The sequence below is a fragment of the Drosophila santomea genome, chromosome 3R (assembly GCF_016746245.2).
Source record: "Drosophila santomea strain STO CAGO 1482 chromosome 3R, Prin_Dsan_1.1, whole genome shotgun sequence".
NCBI classification, from domain to species: Eukaryota; Metazoa; Arthropoda; class Insecta; order Diptera; family Drosophilidae; genus Drosophila; species Drosophila santomea.
Window position 1 is genome coordinate 10,568,601 of NC_053019.2, and position 14,668 is coordinate 10,583,268.

Sequence of the window (14,668 nt, forward strand, 5' to 3'; positions counted from 1 at the left end):
TGTTTTAATTTTTTGTTTATTGGCCAAAATGTATTGATATGCCAAAAAGAATGTTGAGCTTTCTCGTTCGCACTCTCACTAGCTGACTAACTGAGTATCAGATAGTCGAGGAACTCGACGAAAGAGTTCTCTCTCAATTTTTTTGTGTTTTCCCAGAAGGATCCGATTCTTTTTCAAGCTGCCAGCGGGCGTTCTTAATATCAATTTTTTCATGTTGAACCTTGTAATTAAAGTCTGACTGGTACAAAAATATTTATTATATTTTGGAATTTTCGTTCAAGCCAATATATATTAATATATTAATGCGAATAAATTAAATGCAATTAAATATACTTAGTACACACACTTTTAATGACTAGTATCAAATATCCTTACTTTTTATTGTGAGCCCTCAAGGCTTATCTACAAAACGTCTCTCCAAGTACGAAGCCATATCGAAAATCGGAAACTACTTTACTAGTTTCAATAAGCGATGTCAAGGTGTCGTCTGCAACGCGAAAGAAAGTGCTTGATGCTTGAGAATGTGCGATGAAATATTTATTTTTTGGAAATTCCACAAAGAATCGGGAATCTCAAAGGAATTCTTTTCCCCAAGGCACTGGCAAAGTGTATTGAGTGCAGTTGCGGAACTTCTTAGAACTGGAAATGAGTTTTTGGCGCTAAAGTAACATTGCCAATCACATTTCACGTCAGTCGGCGATAAGCTGATTAATTGTTAAGCATTTGAATGCCTCTAAGATGACAGCTGATTCACCGGTGACAAATCGCTTAAGAGGCTGCTTTGTGAACATGTACGAAATATATCAAAAGTCGTTACATATTTTCCTGGTGGGCCACGTGACGTATGCGCAATGTGCAGCCGTCTGTTTAATGATGCGCCAGCTTAATCCTGGCACAAATACACAGACACCCAAACGCACACTTGAAACACATACAGTGCCACTGGGAGGACATCGCAATGTCAGCAGCTGTCAGACTCGTTTTGAAGTTTTATATTTCATCAAATGCTGCCACATGGCGCTTCTGGATGAGGGTTTGCCAACTCCTCAGCGATGCAAAGATTATCAAGTTGTCAGACCCAGGAACATGCATTCCCATTGTCTGACTGCGAGTTAATCAAAAGATTTACCGAAGCGTCGGCTGTTGTAAACAACTAGGACCAAAAATTTAATTAAATACTCTCCTCGGTCTGCGACCCAAAAATAAAAACGCGCTACAATGTTGGGGGATTGCAAAGTGTTGATACTCACTAAAATCGAATCCTGTAAAAAAAAAACATTTTAAATATTTTCAGTAACTCATTAATAGGTGACTTCAGCGCTACTATAAATAATAATAACAATAAGTTAAAGCTTTTCACCAATGTTTTTATTACCTATTAGTTAACACAGCTCCATATTGATCTCTTTAAATTCCCTCTTCAACATTTTAAATACAACTTTTTATGGCTCATAAAATGCAAATTCCTAGATCCCCTGGAGCTGCTTCAGCATACGTTACAGGGTAGCTAAACAGAAAAAGCAGCCTAAAATAAATCACTAAGGACGAAAAAAGGCGCAAGAATGAGAGGGGATAACAGCAACAATGGGGCGCAACTGCTGAACATTTTATCTTTTGGTCTTTGTCGTCTTCAGTTCGCTTTGGTTTGCGCGAATTTCGCGCTTGTTAAACATTTCACTCGCTTGGCTGCAACTGTCGGCAACAATGCAATGTCCGTCTGACTGCCACGCCCACGCAGCCGCCCACAAAAAAACTAAGGCCCTCCAACAAACCCGATTTGATAAGGGCCGGGAATAAATAGTCCACAAATTTCCATTGGCCATGACTGAGGGAAAAACGAAGTCGGAAATCATTAAAGAAATAGAATAAATAAAATTATATTATTACATTTATTTACCTACAAAATGATTTGGCGCTAATGTAAATTATTTAGATATTTGTATAAATTATATTATTATATAAAATAAATGAAATTTTTAATTTAAATTTTAAGTCTTGGCTGTAATATGTATCACAACAAAGAGGATCCTATAACATACTTATTTTCTCTCAGTGACAACTGCGTCCAAGATAAAGTTTTCTTTCTATTACTATTGTGGTTGGATGTTCTTTTTAGTTCTGAGGTGGTATTTAAGTTATTTGTTGCCAACCTCCGCCACTTTATGATTAATTGCTGATACCAGGTTCGCCCACAAAACAACTGTCAGAGTTTAGAAGAGCAAACGACCTTAAGAGCACATAGAATACCTTGGTCCAAAAAGAAATCCACACGTGGAAGTCAGCCCGTACGGAATAATCAAATGTAAACAAAACGTGCAGAATTTTGGAAAAGGCGAGAGCTGGATTTTATGCTGCATCTGCAACTTTACCCTCGAGATTCTATGGAATAGGATAGGATATGGGATGCGATGCGTCATGTGTGTCCGTGTTGATGAGGTGCCAACTTGTGTCAGGAAAAACTGGAAATGAATAACTGCTAACAGCGCTCGGTGTTTGCTCACCCTTTTGCTTTTGACTGCACCGGACGCAGGACAGCCGGACAGCAAAGGATCTCCGATGGGAGGGCTGCTCTGGAGTGGAAAATCGTGGGTAAATATCAATGAAAAAACAAGAGAGAACGCTATAGTCGAGTTCCCCGACTATCTGATACCCGTTACTCAGCTAGTGGAAGGGAGAAGGAGAGTCTTAAACACAGTTTTTGGCGGTTTGTAGGCGTTATAGTGGGCGTGGCAGAAAGTTTTTTGGCAAATCGGTAGAAATTTACAAGACTAATACAAAAATGAAAAAATATCAAAACATTTTTCAAAAGTGTGGGCGTAGCAGCTTTGGGCGGTTTGTGGGCGTTTTAGTGGGCGTGGCAGAAAGTTTTTTGGCAAATCGATAGAAATTTAGAAGACTAATACAAAAATGAAAAAATATCAAAACATTTTTCAAAAGTGTGGGCGTGGCAGTTTTGGGCGGTTTGTGGGCGTTAGAGTGGGCGTGGCAACATGAATCGACAAACTTGCGCTGCTTCTATGTCTCTGGAGTCTGTATGCTTAATCTCAACTTTCTAGCTTTTGTAGTTCCTGAGATCACAGCGTTCATACGGACGGACAGACAGACGGACAGACGGACTGACGGACAGACGGACAGACGGACAGACGGACATGGTCATATCGACTCGGCTATTGGTCCTGATCAAGAATATATATACTTTATATGGTCGGAAACGCTTCCTTCTGCCTGTTACATACTTTTCAACGAATCTAGTATACCCTTTTACTCTACGAGTAACGGGTATAAAAACTAGATGCTATCTACTTGCTTTCCAGCACACAAAACTCTCAGACCAACACAAGTTTTTCCAGCGGGAAATGCTTTTGAGCAAAATGTAAACATTGGTCAGGTGAACATTTTAATAAAACAGTAAAATGCGGAAAAATATACAACATTGAAATATACAAAATATACAACATTAGCTATAATCACTAAAAGCAGTAATCTTCTTTTCAGCTTACAATTTAATTGGCACACACAGGACATTTTTTGAGTTAGGTTGACTGCGTCGGCAAAGTGGCAGACCTCTAAAGAATGAACAAATGTTCTTTTTCACATTTTAAACGTCGGAAATTATAAATGATTCAAGTGTGCACGTGTCGCTGATTAGCCGCAAAGGCCAAGAAAATTGGCTGTCGACCTGCGGACATGGAAAATATTACTCAAATCAGGTGGAGCAGACAAGCCGATTCCGCAGACAAACCAAGTCGAAGGCCATCTGACCGATGTCCAAACATTTGCACAATCACTTGACTTGGGACATCGGGCCTGACCACCTTTTTTCAGTCAATTGCCTTTTGAACAGCGGTTTCCCTGCTCATTATTTATTTACATGCGAACATGGGTGCCGACTTGCTCCTCAGGCTTAAATGTCAAGCGGATACTCGCGAGGAGTGGGTGGCAGATCCGGAGAAGTCTTTTTATTCTTTTGCAGGAAGTGTTCTGAAGACAGGTGTTTACAGCGTAAACTAAGTTATTTATCAAACCATTAAACTATAATATTGGATGTTCTTTAATGTTATATAAAATGGGCTGAAGACATATGAATGGTACACAAGACTTTCGAAATGATTTATTTCTGTATTTCAATTAATTTGTGTTTGTGGCGAGTGTCCGAAAAGAAAACTGATAAGACCTCGCCGGGGCCAGATTTCTCTGCCATGGTAGAGGACGCGAGTGTTTCCGCTGCCCCAGGATATTCATGCATCATGCCACGTTTGATTTACGGCCTGCAGATGATGAAGTATACGCACCGTTGTTCGAATTACGCAAAGAAGCGAAATCGAAGCAAATTTAATTGGTAAACATCCGAAACACTTTAAGGCGTCGTGCCAAGTGAAAATAATTACCCCGAAGGGTGACCCTACTTTGCATAATTCCGTTTATTTATTCAATTTTTCCAGCACCCGAAGATAAGTTCCTCGTCCCCTTTGCGGGCAGGTCAGAGGTCAAAGCAAAGCACGCTTTGATTTGGGCAAAATGCGTTTAAATGCTGAATCGCTGAGCAATTACAAACATGCGCCACCCCCGTAGAATTAGAAAAAAAAACCAGTGGAAAACCAGCATCGCCCAGATTGAAAAGCTGGCGGGGAAATTCCTTTTCTATTTGCCATTCCGACGTGATCCCCGGGCGGAGAGAGTCGTGACTGGGAAACGGTAACGGGTGGACAGAAGCAGTGCTCTAATTTTCGCAGGATTTACGAAGGATACACCCCAGGGCTGCTGTCAAATCGACGCAGGACATTAAACAAATAGGAAAATTTGCTCGCCCCTTGTTTAACTAACTGTGCAAATGATGGCAGCCGTTATGGAATCTCAATTAGGAAGTGTCGCTGCAACACGCTTTTCCTCGAAGGTTCTCTGTGGAATTTCTGAAAATATTGCCTTTAATTACACTCCATGTGCATGGCACATAAATTGTTGAAATGTTTTTATATTTTTCCATTTCAAAGCAAACCCTTCAGTTTAGTTTTCCTATACTTATGCAAATTGCACAGTAAGATCTCTATCTGTTTATGCAAATATTAAGCTCAACGGTATCCAAAAGATACGGAATTTATGCAAAAGGGAATTAACCAGAATATGAATTCGACTGCCAAGAAAAAATTGAATTCAATTTGAATCCTTTGAGCGGGAAATGGCACAGAGGCAGTAATGTTTGTCTTGAAGTTCAGCAATGCGGAAATAATTAAATTACAAACTGTTCCGCTTTAAATATTCATAATAATCATAATTTGTATTAATCAGGGGTAAAATTACTTCCACAATTGCAAAAATGAAAAACCATTCCTTCCAATGTTGGTCTTATGAGTAAAGTAATCTAAGAATATCGTGTAATCCTCAAATTCGTTTGAGTTTATGAATCAAATCAATTTCCTTTTGGTTAACGCACGTATCAAGTTCTTTTTTCGCCCTTAATAGGCACATTTTTAACCTTCTACAACTCAGTCTCACTTTTTGTGGGCTGAAATATCTCAATTTCATAAGCAAATATACATTTGCAATTTAGCCTTCATTAACAAGCTCCAAAAATATGTACATCAAAGAAATCCCTGAACTTTATTTTTTTTTCAAGCTTCTCGTCTCGGCTGGCATCTCGTATTTTGCATTTAAATGTCGGAATCTTTGCCGTCAACAGCAGTTTATATTTTTGGTTCACTCTTGTTATTATTTGATACGAACGGTACTTCGCAATGCCTTTGTTTGCAAGTAGACATTATACGGTCGGGAAGCCAGAAATGTTTGCTATTATTCCACTGAGCCAAATATAAACCCTCCATCGGCATATCCTGTTGAAGTCTGGAGCAATCTCTGCTTTTATTTTTAGTATAGCTGTGGATTAAATTCCCTGTTTAGCCACAATCTGATTATGGTGCTGGTGCTGTTTTGTTAGACGATTCCTGCAAATACCATAGTTCAAGTGCCGTCGTCAACTGCCCGGTCTAATTAAAATGCAAACTTTTTGGTCGAAAGTTCGGCCATGTGAGAAGTGCTTTTGGGACAACTGAAGGCTTAATTAACTGACGATTTGGGTTTTATGGCCTGTGACTTTGACCAAGTTTTGTTACCAGCCACTAAAACTTGGCCACAGTGCCTCTGGTTGCTGCTCGGAGGTCATTTATCTTCGGTATACATTTTGGCTTCTCTGACAGACAGCCGTATTAAAGGCAGGAACTTGGCCAAAAGAAAAAGGGCTCATTTGGGCCCATTCAGCTAGACATTGACCAGTCCATTTGGGCATGTCAGTTTATCTGTGTTTGCCCCATCGATCTGGCCATTACATTTGAAGTGTTATGGCTTGGACATCAGCACGTAACACGGGTTCTTTTTGGCCAACTTCGGTTTCGGCTATGGCTATCTGTCTATCTATCTGGCTTCAATGGAGTGGAAGCAAACTGGAAAAAATAGCTCAGCAAATTCAATTAAAGAGTGCGCCTAGGAAAGTTCAATTACCATGTTTAAAGAGATTTTTTTTCTCTGTCTTTCCAGTCTTGCTACTGCAGAACTGAACATCTCGTCCTTTTTTGGCTAATTAAATTTGCAAAAGCTCTTGCTCGGACAACAGTATCCTTTTAGTTTTTAGAGTCCTGGCTCACACTCAATGACCTCTTGGCCGTTCTACTAATTAGTCTAGAAAATGTTTGTTATTTTAAGCTGCTCAGCCAGCTGACCCCTGTTTATATATTTAGGAGGGTCTTAAGGGGAATTTATTTGCCCTTCGTGTTGTAGAGTGCAACAAGTGCTGTTTCAACCTGAAAAATTCCGTCAGAGACGATGAGAAAACCCCACATTTTGTTGGGATTAGTGGGTGACTGCGAAAGGTCTCTCAGGCCATTTAGTACTTTCACGCTTCTCTTTTGCAACTATTTTCCCTGGCTTTTCCTTAAGTCCCAGTGAAAAGCGGAAAAAGGAGAGCGCGCTAATGAAAAATGCCTTAAATAGTAATTATGCCGGGCGAATGCCCGGTTGTGTCTTTTAAAGTTCACTATTTCCCCTCTGCTCTTTCCTCTTTGCTTGGCAGCCAAGACTGCATAAATTTGCAATTTTAGTTTATAATCAATTTGCGTTATCACCAGGGAGAAACATTTACGGAACGTGACTCCTTTCACTTCAAAATGTATTCTACTCCTTTATTAACCGCTTTGATACGCATTTTTAAGCGAATTGCTCGGGGTTGGCAATTTCACTTGTCATATGCGGGAATTATATCATTTAATTAATGCCTTTTATGAAATTTCACAAACTGGCGACACATTTCCGCAGCCGAAAACTGCACCCTCATTTGGTGCCACATACAATTCCGATTCGGATCGTTTGCCCTTTTTATGATCCCATCAAAAGGCGCGCAATTAACGAGCTTATGTGACAGGCTCGAAAAAGCGTTGGAAAACCAAGTTGAGAAAAAACCAGGCCGACATATGAGTGGGTGTTTTTCTCCTGCCCGCTAAGCTCGCTATTTGTCAAATTAAGTTTACGACTCTGTCGCGGCACAAAGCATTCCATTTCAATCACACAAAAACGCAAATTGCGTGTCGAACAAAACGAGACTGGGCCCAACACTTAACCCTTTCCCGCCCTTCCGCTTTCACCCCCAACTTGGAAACAGGGAAAAGCAGTTAAAACGCTTAATTTATGCTTTTTGGGGGGCTCAAAGTGCTCCCCTTTCGAGGGCCTCGTAAAATATCAGCCAGCTTTCAGCAGGCCGAGCAAATTGAATTATGTCGACTTTGCCGGCGATTTGACGGTGTGTCGTCTGGCTGAGAAATTTTGAAAGGAAACTGCCACATGATTGAAGTGTTGGTATGGATACTGCACTGAAACAAAGGAATGGTTGAATATGAGTAAGGTGGCATTCTTGTGTAACAAAGACTAGAATATAGTAGGAGTTATGTTTAGAGTAAAGTTAAAGCGGAAAACCATATCTATAAATATGGTATGAAGTATTATTTTAGCTAGCTTTTCTCCTTGTTATCCTCAGGATATCTTAGGATTTCAATCTCTTACATAGTAAATGAATATATTCATCGAATCCACTTTCTTTTCCTGTGTGTATGTACAAAAGAATTGGTGTCTTTGCCCGGTTTGGTCGCACAGCTCAACGGCTTCCTGTTCGAATTTTACGGCAGGACTTTCAAGGCTGCTCCTGTCGCCAGGAGCCTTTTTGGGCCAAGTTTGCTTTGTTGAGGTCGCAGCCGGGTTGGGAATGAAAAAATATATGTTCAGTCTAAAAAAGCTAGGAAAGTTTGTAAAGATTATTAAAATTGGAGAGCAGAGGAAATGCCAAAGTGAAACGGCAGCCAGGCGGACTTTCAATAAAGGCAATTGTCCATAACCTTGAGCAAAATTAATGCAACACTTGTTGAAAGCGCCCCAAAAACATCGCCCCATTAAACTTGGGAAAACACACCTCGGACGTGAGGCAATCTCAGGTGCTTTGTCTATTATTTTGCTGTCCAAGCATACATAGTATGTACGTAAGTGCGGTGCGGTGTGGTTTGTTTTCGATTTGTCACGTTTGCAGCGTAAATTTGCATACTCATGTAAACGAATCTGGGCCGTCCCATCTGGCCGAAATACTACATGCTAATCCCGCAGCAATGTCACTCTCACACACTCAGTTGCTCAGTTCAGGTTCACCTAATTGCCTTTTTGGCCAAATGGCTCAGGCGCAAGTTGTTGATGACGCAGGTGGAGGTCCTGTCTGGGGAAGGAGCATCGTTAATGGGAAAGACGCCGAGTTTACACAACGTTGGTATGTCTATATATGTATATTCTCCTGTGCCGGCAACTCAAATGGGCACCGAACATTAACGATAAAGTTACGCAAAAGTTACAAAACTCTCTGCCGCAAAGAGCTGTAAAACACGTTGGGTCTCGTCCCCAGCGAAAATTGCTCGCCCCTGCGGCTTTCTATTTGAATAAAATGTAAAACATGATGTCCTGACTACGCAATTTCTACTGGCTGGGCAAATATGCCAGCTGAATCCCAGCTTACCGCACTCGTTGCTGAAATATTCAAAGTTTGGTGCCAGCCATCATCAATCAACCGTCAAACGAATCAGGAATGTTGAATATGGGATTTCTAGTTTCGATTTTGTTCAAATTATTTTTCTCATTTACCTAAATTCCCTGGCCAGAGGAACAGGACGACCGTGAGAGTATCAAAGCCAAGTTCTGGTGAAACTCAAATGAAGTATTTAAACCGAAGGATTTCGAACTGGAAACCAAGGATCTAAATTGGAACTTGTGTCAGCCCCAAAATGTGTGCAATTCATAAAGTGGTTTGGTAAAATTTCACATGAATCTACTTATTTAAGAGTCAAAATTAATTGCAGCATGTTAAATAGTTAAAGATTTGATAGTTTATAATCGAGTTTTTATATAAACTGAAATCATAGCTATTCATAGCTTTGTTTCTGCACATTTTACGTCAATTTAAAAAGTTCATATAAATTGAAGCTAATAAATTTAAACGTCAAATGCATCTTTCCTGAAGAACGTATCCTTTGTATAATCACAACCTATTTACCATTTCCTTTTAATTGTTGGGCTGCGTCGAAAAGTTTGGCCACTCAGTTTATCGCAACTACCACGCATATATAGAATGTGTGATGTGTGGAAGTGGTGTTCCATTCAGAAAGTTTTTCAAACTTTGTCCTCCATCCCCATCTTGGTCCAGTCGCATTGTGATGCCTAATAGCTGGCATCATAAACAACCTCAAATTTGTCCAACGCAATGACAGAGGAAAAACAAACGGCCAAAACTTCTGCACTCACTTAAGCCATGTCATTTCAATTATTTTGGCAACTTTATGATCAACTAGAGCCATAAAAGCGCGTAAGCCGAAAATAAAAATTTCAGTTGTGGTCCCAGTAAATCCCGAGGAAACGCATTAAACTGAATGTGGGGATGAAGGAATTCACTAAATAAGTAAACTTAATTTGCCAAATTCCTGCGTTCAAGCCAAGAGGCATTAAAAAACTTGACGGCCCGCTCTTGGGGCAAAAAGCAATTGTTGTTATAAATATTAAATCAACGTTATGCTCGGCTCATAAATTCTCCAAACGTGATGGAGTAATACAAAAGTAAACCGAAATAAAATCAACCGCAGGTCCGTCTCGCGCAGATTTATGTGGCAGCCAACATGACGCATACGCCACGTGAACCGCCAGCTTGTCGGCCCTCCGCTCACCGCTCTCCGCTTACCACTCACCGCCGATGTGCCCCATTCGGAGTTCAAAATTTGCACTGTGACTGTATTATTTTCGCCTTCTTGTGGCACATGCCACATTAAAACAATATTCACACGCTGCATTTCGAGGGGGCAGGACATTCGAGTGAGCCATGTCAATAATTGATATATGTGCCACCTGCAGGGGTGCCACAAACAGAGCCGCAATATGTGCTAGAATGCGCTTAATTGCCACATTTTAAAGCTTGGAAAAATGGAGAATCCCGGCAACCATATTGGCCTTTGTCTTCGTCTTCGGCGTCTGCGTGGTGCGGGAAATTAAATCAAATAAAAAAATTGAATCTCCATTTTTGAACACAGTTCGATTGGGAATTGAATAACTTGGAATTAATTATTTCGAATGCTTTTAAAAAAAATATTGGACTTTGTCTTTAGCATGTGGCTCACGTTCACAGCTTGAAAAAGGACATTGAATATGGAACAATGAATGTGACCCCTGCAACTGGTCACCTGCCGGTTGAAATGGCTTATAGAAAACCGTAAGAGGATTGCACTGAAAAGCCAATGAATATTTAAGACCATCCAACTAGCTCAGCATACCTTTGCCAATCACTGCTGTTTTTTTTTCTAGTGAGAATTCATATTTAAGTTCACAGTTCAAGATTTGAACCCTTGATTATGGCGCTTTGCATTTCTTACATACAACTTATTCATTCTAAGCTTCTCAGCTTTAAAATAAAGCACGTTGGTAAACATTTAATCCGGAAGAACTCATGAATGAGCTCCTTTTGCAGCAGTTGTGTAATTAAATGAACCCCCTGCTCATTTATGGTGCTTGTTTAGCTAATGAATGTATCGTTTTACGCTGATGTTATTTCAAGTCTAACAAATCGCGATCTGTGCGCGATCTCATTAGCAAAATTACCTTAACTGCAGAAAATCCTTTTCAAAGTTCAGCAGTTTTATTTAACTGCAGAATTAGCCAAGCTTGTTATGTGTGCAAATTAAACAGGTTTCAATTTAAGTCCCCAATAGCAGCCGGTTAAATAATTAACGTGTTACCTAACCTAATCCCATTGAACATTAATTTTGCTTGTTGGCTGCAATGCAAAACACTGGATAAAATGAGACGAAATGGCTCTTTAATAGCTTCGGCAATATAAAACAGATTTTGGTTGATTTAGTCGTAAAGTGAAATAATACTTTTTAATACTTTCTAATGGGACAACGACTTGTTGGCGCCTGGAAAAGCTAAAAAGTTTTCCATACATTTGTTTACGCCGTCTATGCCCGAGAATCATTAATATTTATGGGGGGCTATTCGAAATACAGAGCAGGCAGACGATAACATTTGACAGAGCTTATCATGTGACATGACATTATTGTTATTGTAATCTTGTTTATTATGAATAAATTTTCGGAATCATTCCCATCTGCCTGTTCATTTGCATTCGAAATTTTCCAGGCCCGTTCGGCGTTGAGAAATCTAATATGCTGTGCCGCCTTCGTTTCCTATGAAATTCCTTCCATTCAAATGAACTGTAACAGTAGGCGACTTATATTGTTTAGACATCTGCAGAGGTGTAGGTAGCTTTGTATCCTTGTATCCTTGGAGTTTGAGCTTGTGATTCGGTGGGTGTTTCAAAGACGCACATAATGAACTGCGGCACAAAAGCATCCCTGTCCTTGAAACTTTTTCTTTTGCATGGCAAATTAGAAAGCAAACAGAGTTTATTATTTTGATTAAACTTCTCACACAGCGCCAGACTTTGTGCGGTCTTGAATGATGATAAGGCAGGATCTTTACTGTGATTTCATTTCAACCAAATATTATTGTAGCATAAAAATGAACTGTGGGAAAGAAACAGAATTCATCTTTAAAAATAGCTTAAAGGCAAAATTATAAATGCAGGAAACATATATATTTATTACCTATTATAAACAAGAATAAGGGAAATAGCTTATATTGTTATTACTGATATTTATTACATTCGAGAATACGTATTTTATTCAGAACCAAAACTGTTGAACATCTTTTCAATTCAAGTTCGAGGCAATTCTGGCACTCAAGTTTAAATAAAAGTCGCACACACCAGTCATACACGCCAAATGCTTGTGGAGAATGCCACCCGTTGTCTTGGAATACACGAGCCCTGCGAGTTGAATGTCCTGTTCGTCGTTCCTCATCTGACTTTTCGGATCCCTGGAGCCGCTGTTAGCCACTGCAAACATGCGGCGACATTTTTCAGGACCCACAGGGTTCCAGGCGCCCGTATCTTTCAGTCCTGCGGCAGCACCAGACTAACACATTGTCAGAGGCAGAAGTACACTTGAAAAAATGGAAGTCGTCCTATTCAAATGCATCTTAATTAGTTGGCAATCAAATAATTTAACAGTAAGTAAATCTTTAATTGCAAATAGTCAGTTAAAATCCATGTCCAGGCTTTGGATTATTGGGGCATCAACTTTTTGTTTCCATGCACTGAGGGTTTTAGCTAACTATTCCATGCACTAAGGGTTTTAGCTAACTATTCCAAATAGTCAGCTAAAATCCATGTCCAGGCTTTGAATTATTGGGGCATCAAGATTTTCTTTCCATACACTGAGACCTAAGGGATGACCGCCATTAATCTTCGTGCCACTCCAACTGTCGTTGTGGCGTCCGGCCTCAGGTGCACCATCATTTCCCAGCACATCGACTACAAATTGGAAAGTGGTGTGTGAAAGTGTCAGCGGAACTGGGCCGGAAGCCCGGCCGGTCAAAGGATCTATTTAGATTGGCCGGCCTCAATTAAGAAGTTCCGCTGGAATCCAGCAAGTTGTGCCATTCGGCAGCCGAATGAAGCCTTTGAATTACTTTTTGACTTTGCCGAATCGAAGGATTGCTACTGGTGCTGGGTAAAAATTGCTTTCACAGCTGTTGCAGCCTGTGTGGTTAAAGTCTTGTGACGCAAATCCTTTGACGACACTCCCAGCAGGGCTCTCGATCCAGGACTCGGCGCTTGTGGCACGAAAAGTGTGGGGGCACAATGAGAGAACCTTCATGGCGAGTGCTTCCTGGGCGGCTGTGCAAACAGAATGCAATGCGATGGCAGGACTAGCGTGTAAGACCACTATTGCTTCGCCATCTGGTGTGAGCCTCCTATGAAAACACCGCACCCGCCCACACCTTAAACATTCTTATAAAAGTTACAAAGTGGGGGAAGTAGAGGCAGCCAGTGCATTTCCTTTTTTCGAAACTTGGCAGACTCTGCCCCAAACAATATATCTGCTGAGTTGCCTCCTGATGTCGGCAGGATTTATATATATATATACGAGAATATGCGTACGCATTCCTGTTGTTGGCGTTGGCTTAGTGGAAATTGCAGCAATAAAATAGTCCTTCCTCTAATTCCACTTAACAATGACGTGAGCCAGTGATAGCCGAGTTTTGGCTGCACAAGGACAGTCGTTGAATGCTTGAAAGCCATACATATCCAGTTTATTATTCAGGTTAAAAACCAATATAGGAAACCTTCTCGTTGCCCTTGTGTATTGCGGAGGAAAAGTACTCAACTAAAAAAGCAATAAGTCCATGTGAAAGCTCGATAGAATACTTAATTAAAGTGACAGCAAATAGAAATCATAAAAAGTTCTCATTCAACTTATTTCTCTTTAGCTAAAAAGAATTTTGTAAGCATTCGTGTTCTGATTTAAGCATTTCAATTGTCTGAATGCTTGGCTAACTGGCGCAAGAAAGTGCTTGCCTTTAAGTCTGTTTTTTTGTAGTAAGTCCTTGTATACCCTGCTTTCAAGCAAGCTTACAGTAATCTCTTCTCTTCAAGTGTAAGCTGTAAAACTATCAATATGCACACACAACGGTTGTTTGCATCGTTGCGAACGTGTGGAAAATCGCTCTGGATTGCCGAGAAGCTCGTGTTCCAATTGTTTGCCGAAAACCTTTTGGCTGCGGGCTCATTTTTTTCCTGGCAAACATGGCGTATACGTAATTCATTCGGTGTACTGAACTTACTCCTTACCATATACATATGGTCGCATTTTTCTGTCCCAATGCTCGAAAAGCAAGTATTCAAATGAAATTCAAAACAGCTGAGGGTAAAAATTGTGAATCGTGCGAAAAAATGCCAGGATATGATCTAGAACTTACACGCACACATGTACCCACGTAGACAGACGCAACAACCACTTCCGCTGACAGGAAATGAAAGTCTACGTGCGTGTGAGCAAGTGTTCTATTGGCGCTTGTTTCTGTTTTTGTAAAGGCAGCGGCATTTGTGTGAGTGCCAATGTGACATTGTGTTGCCAAATGGTTTATGAAGTGGGCAACGGGGGCATGAATCCTTTTTTTTTCCTCTGTCGACCTTTTAACCTGATTCGGCTTATGGGAATTTCTGTTTAGCCAAGCGTAAGGTATGAAAAAATACCAAAACCAAGAA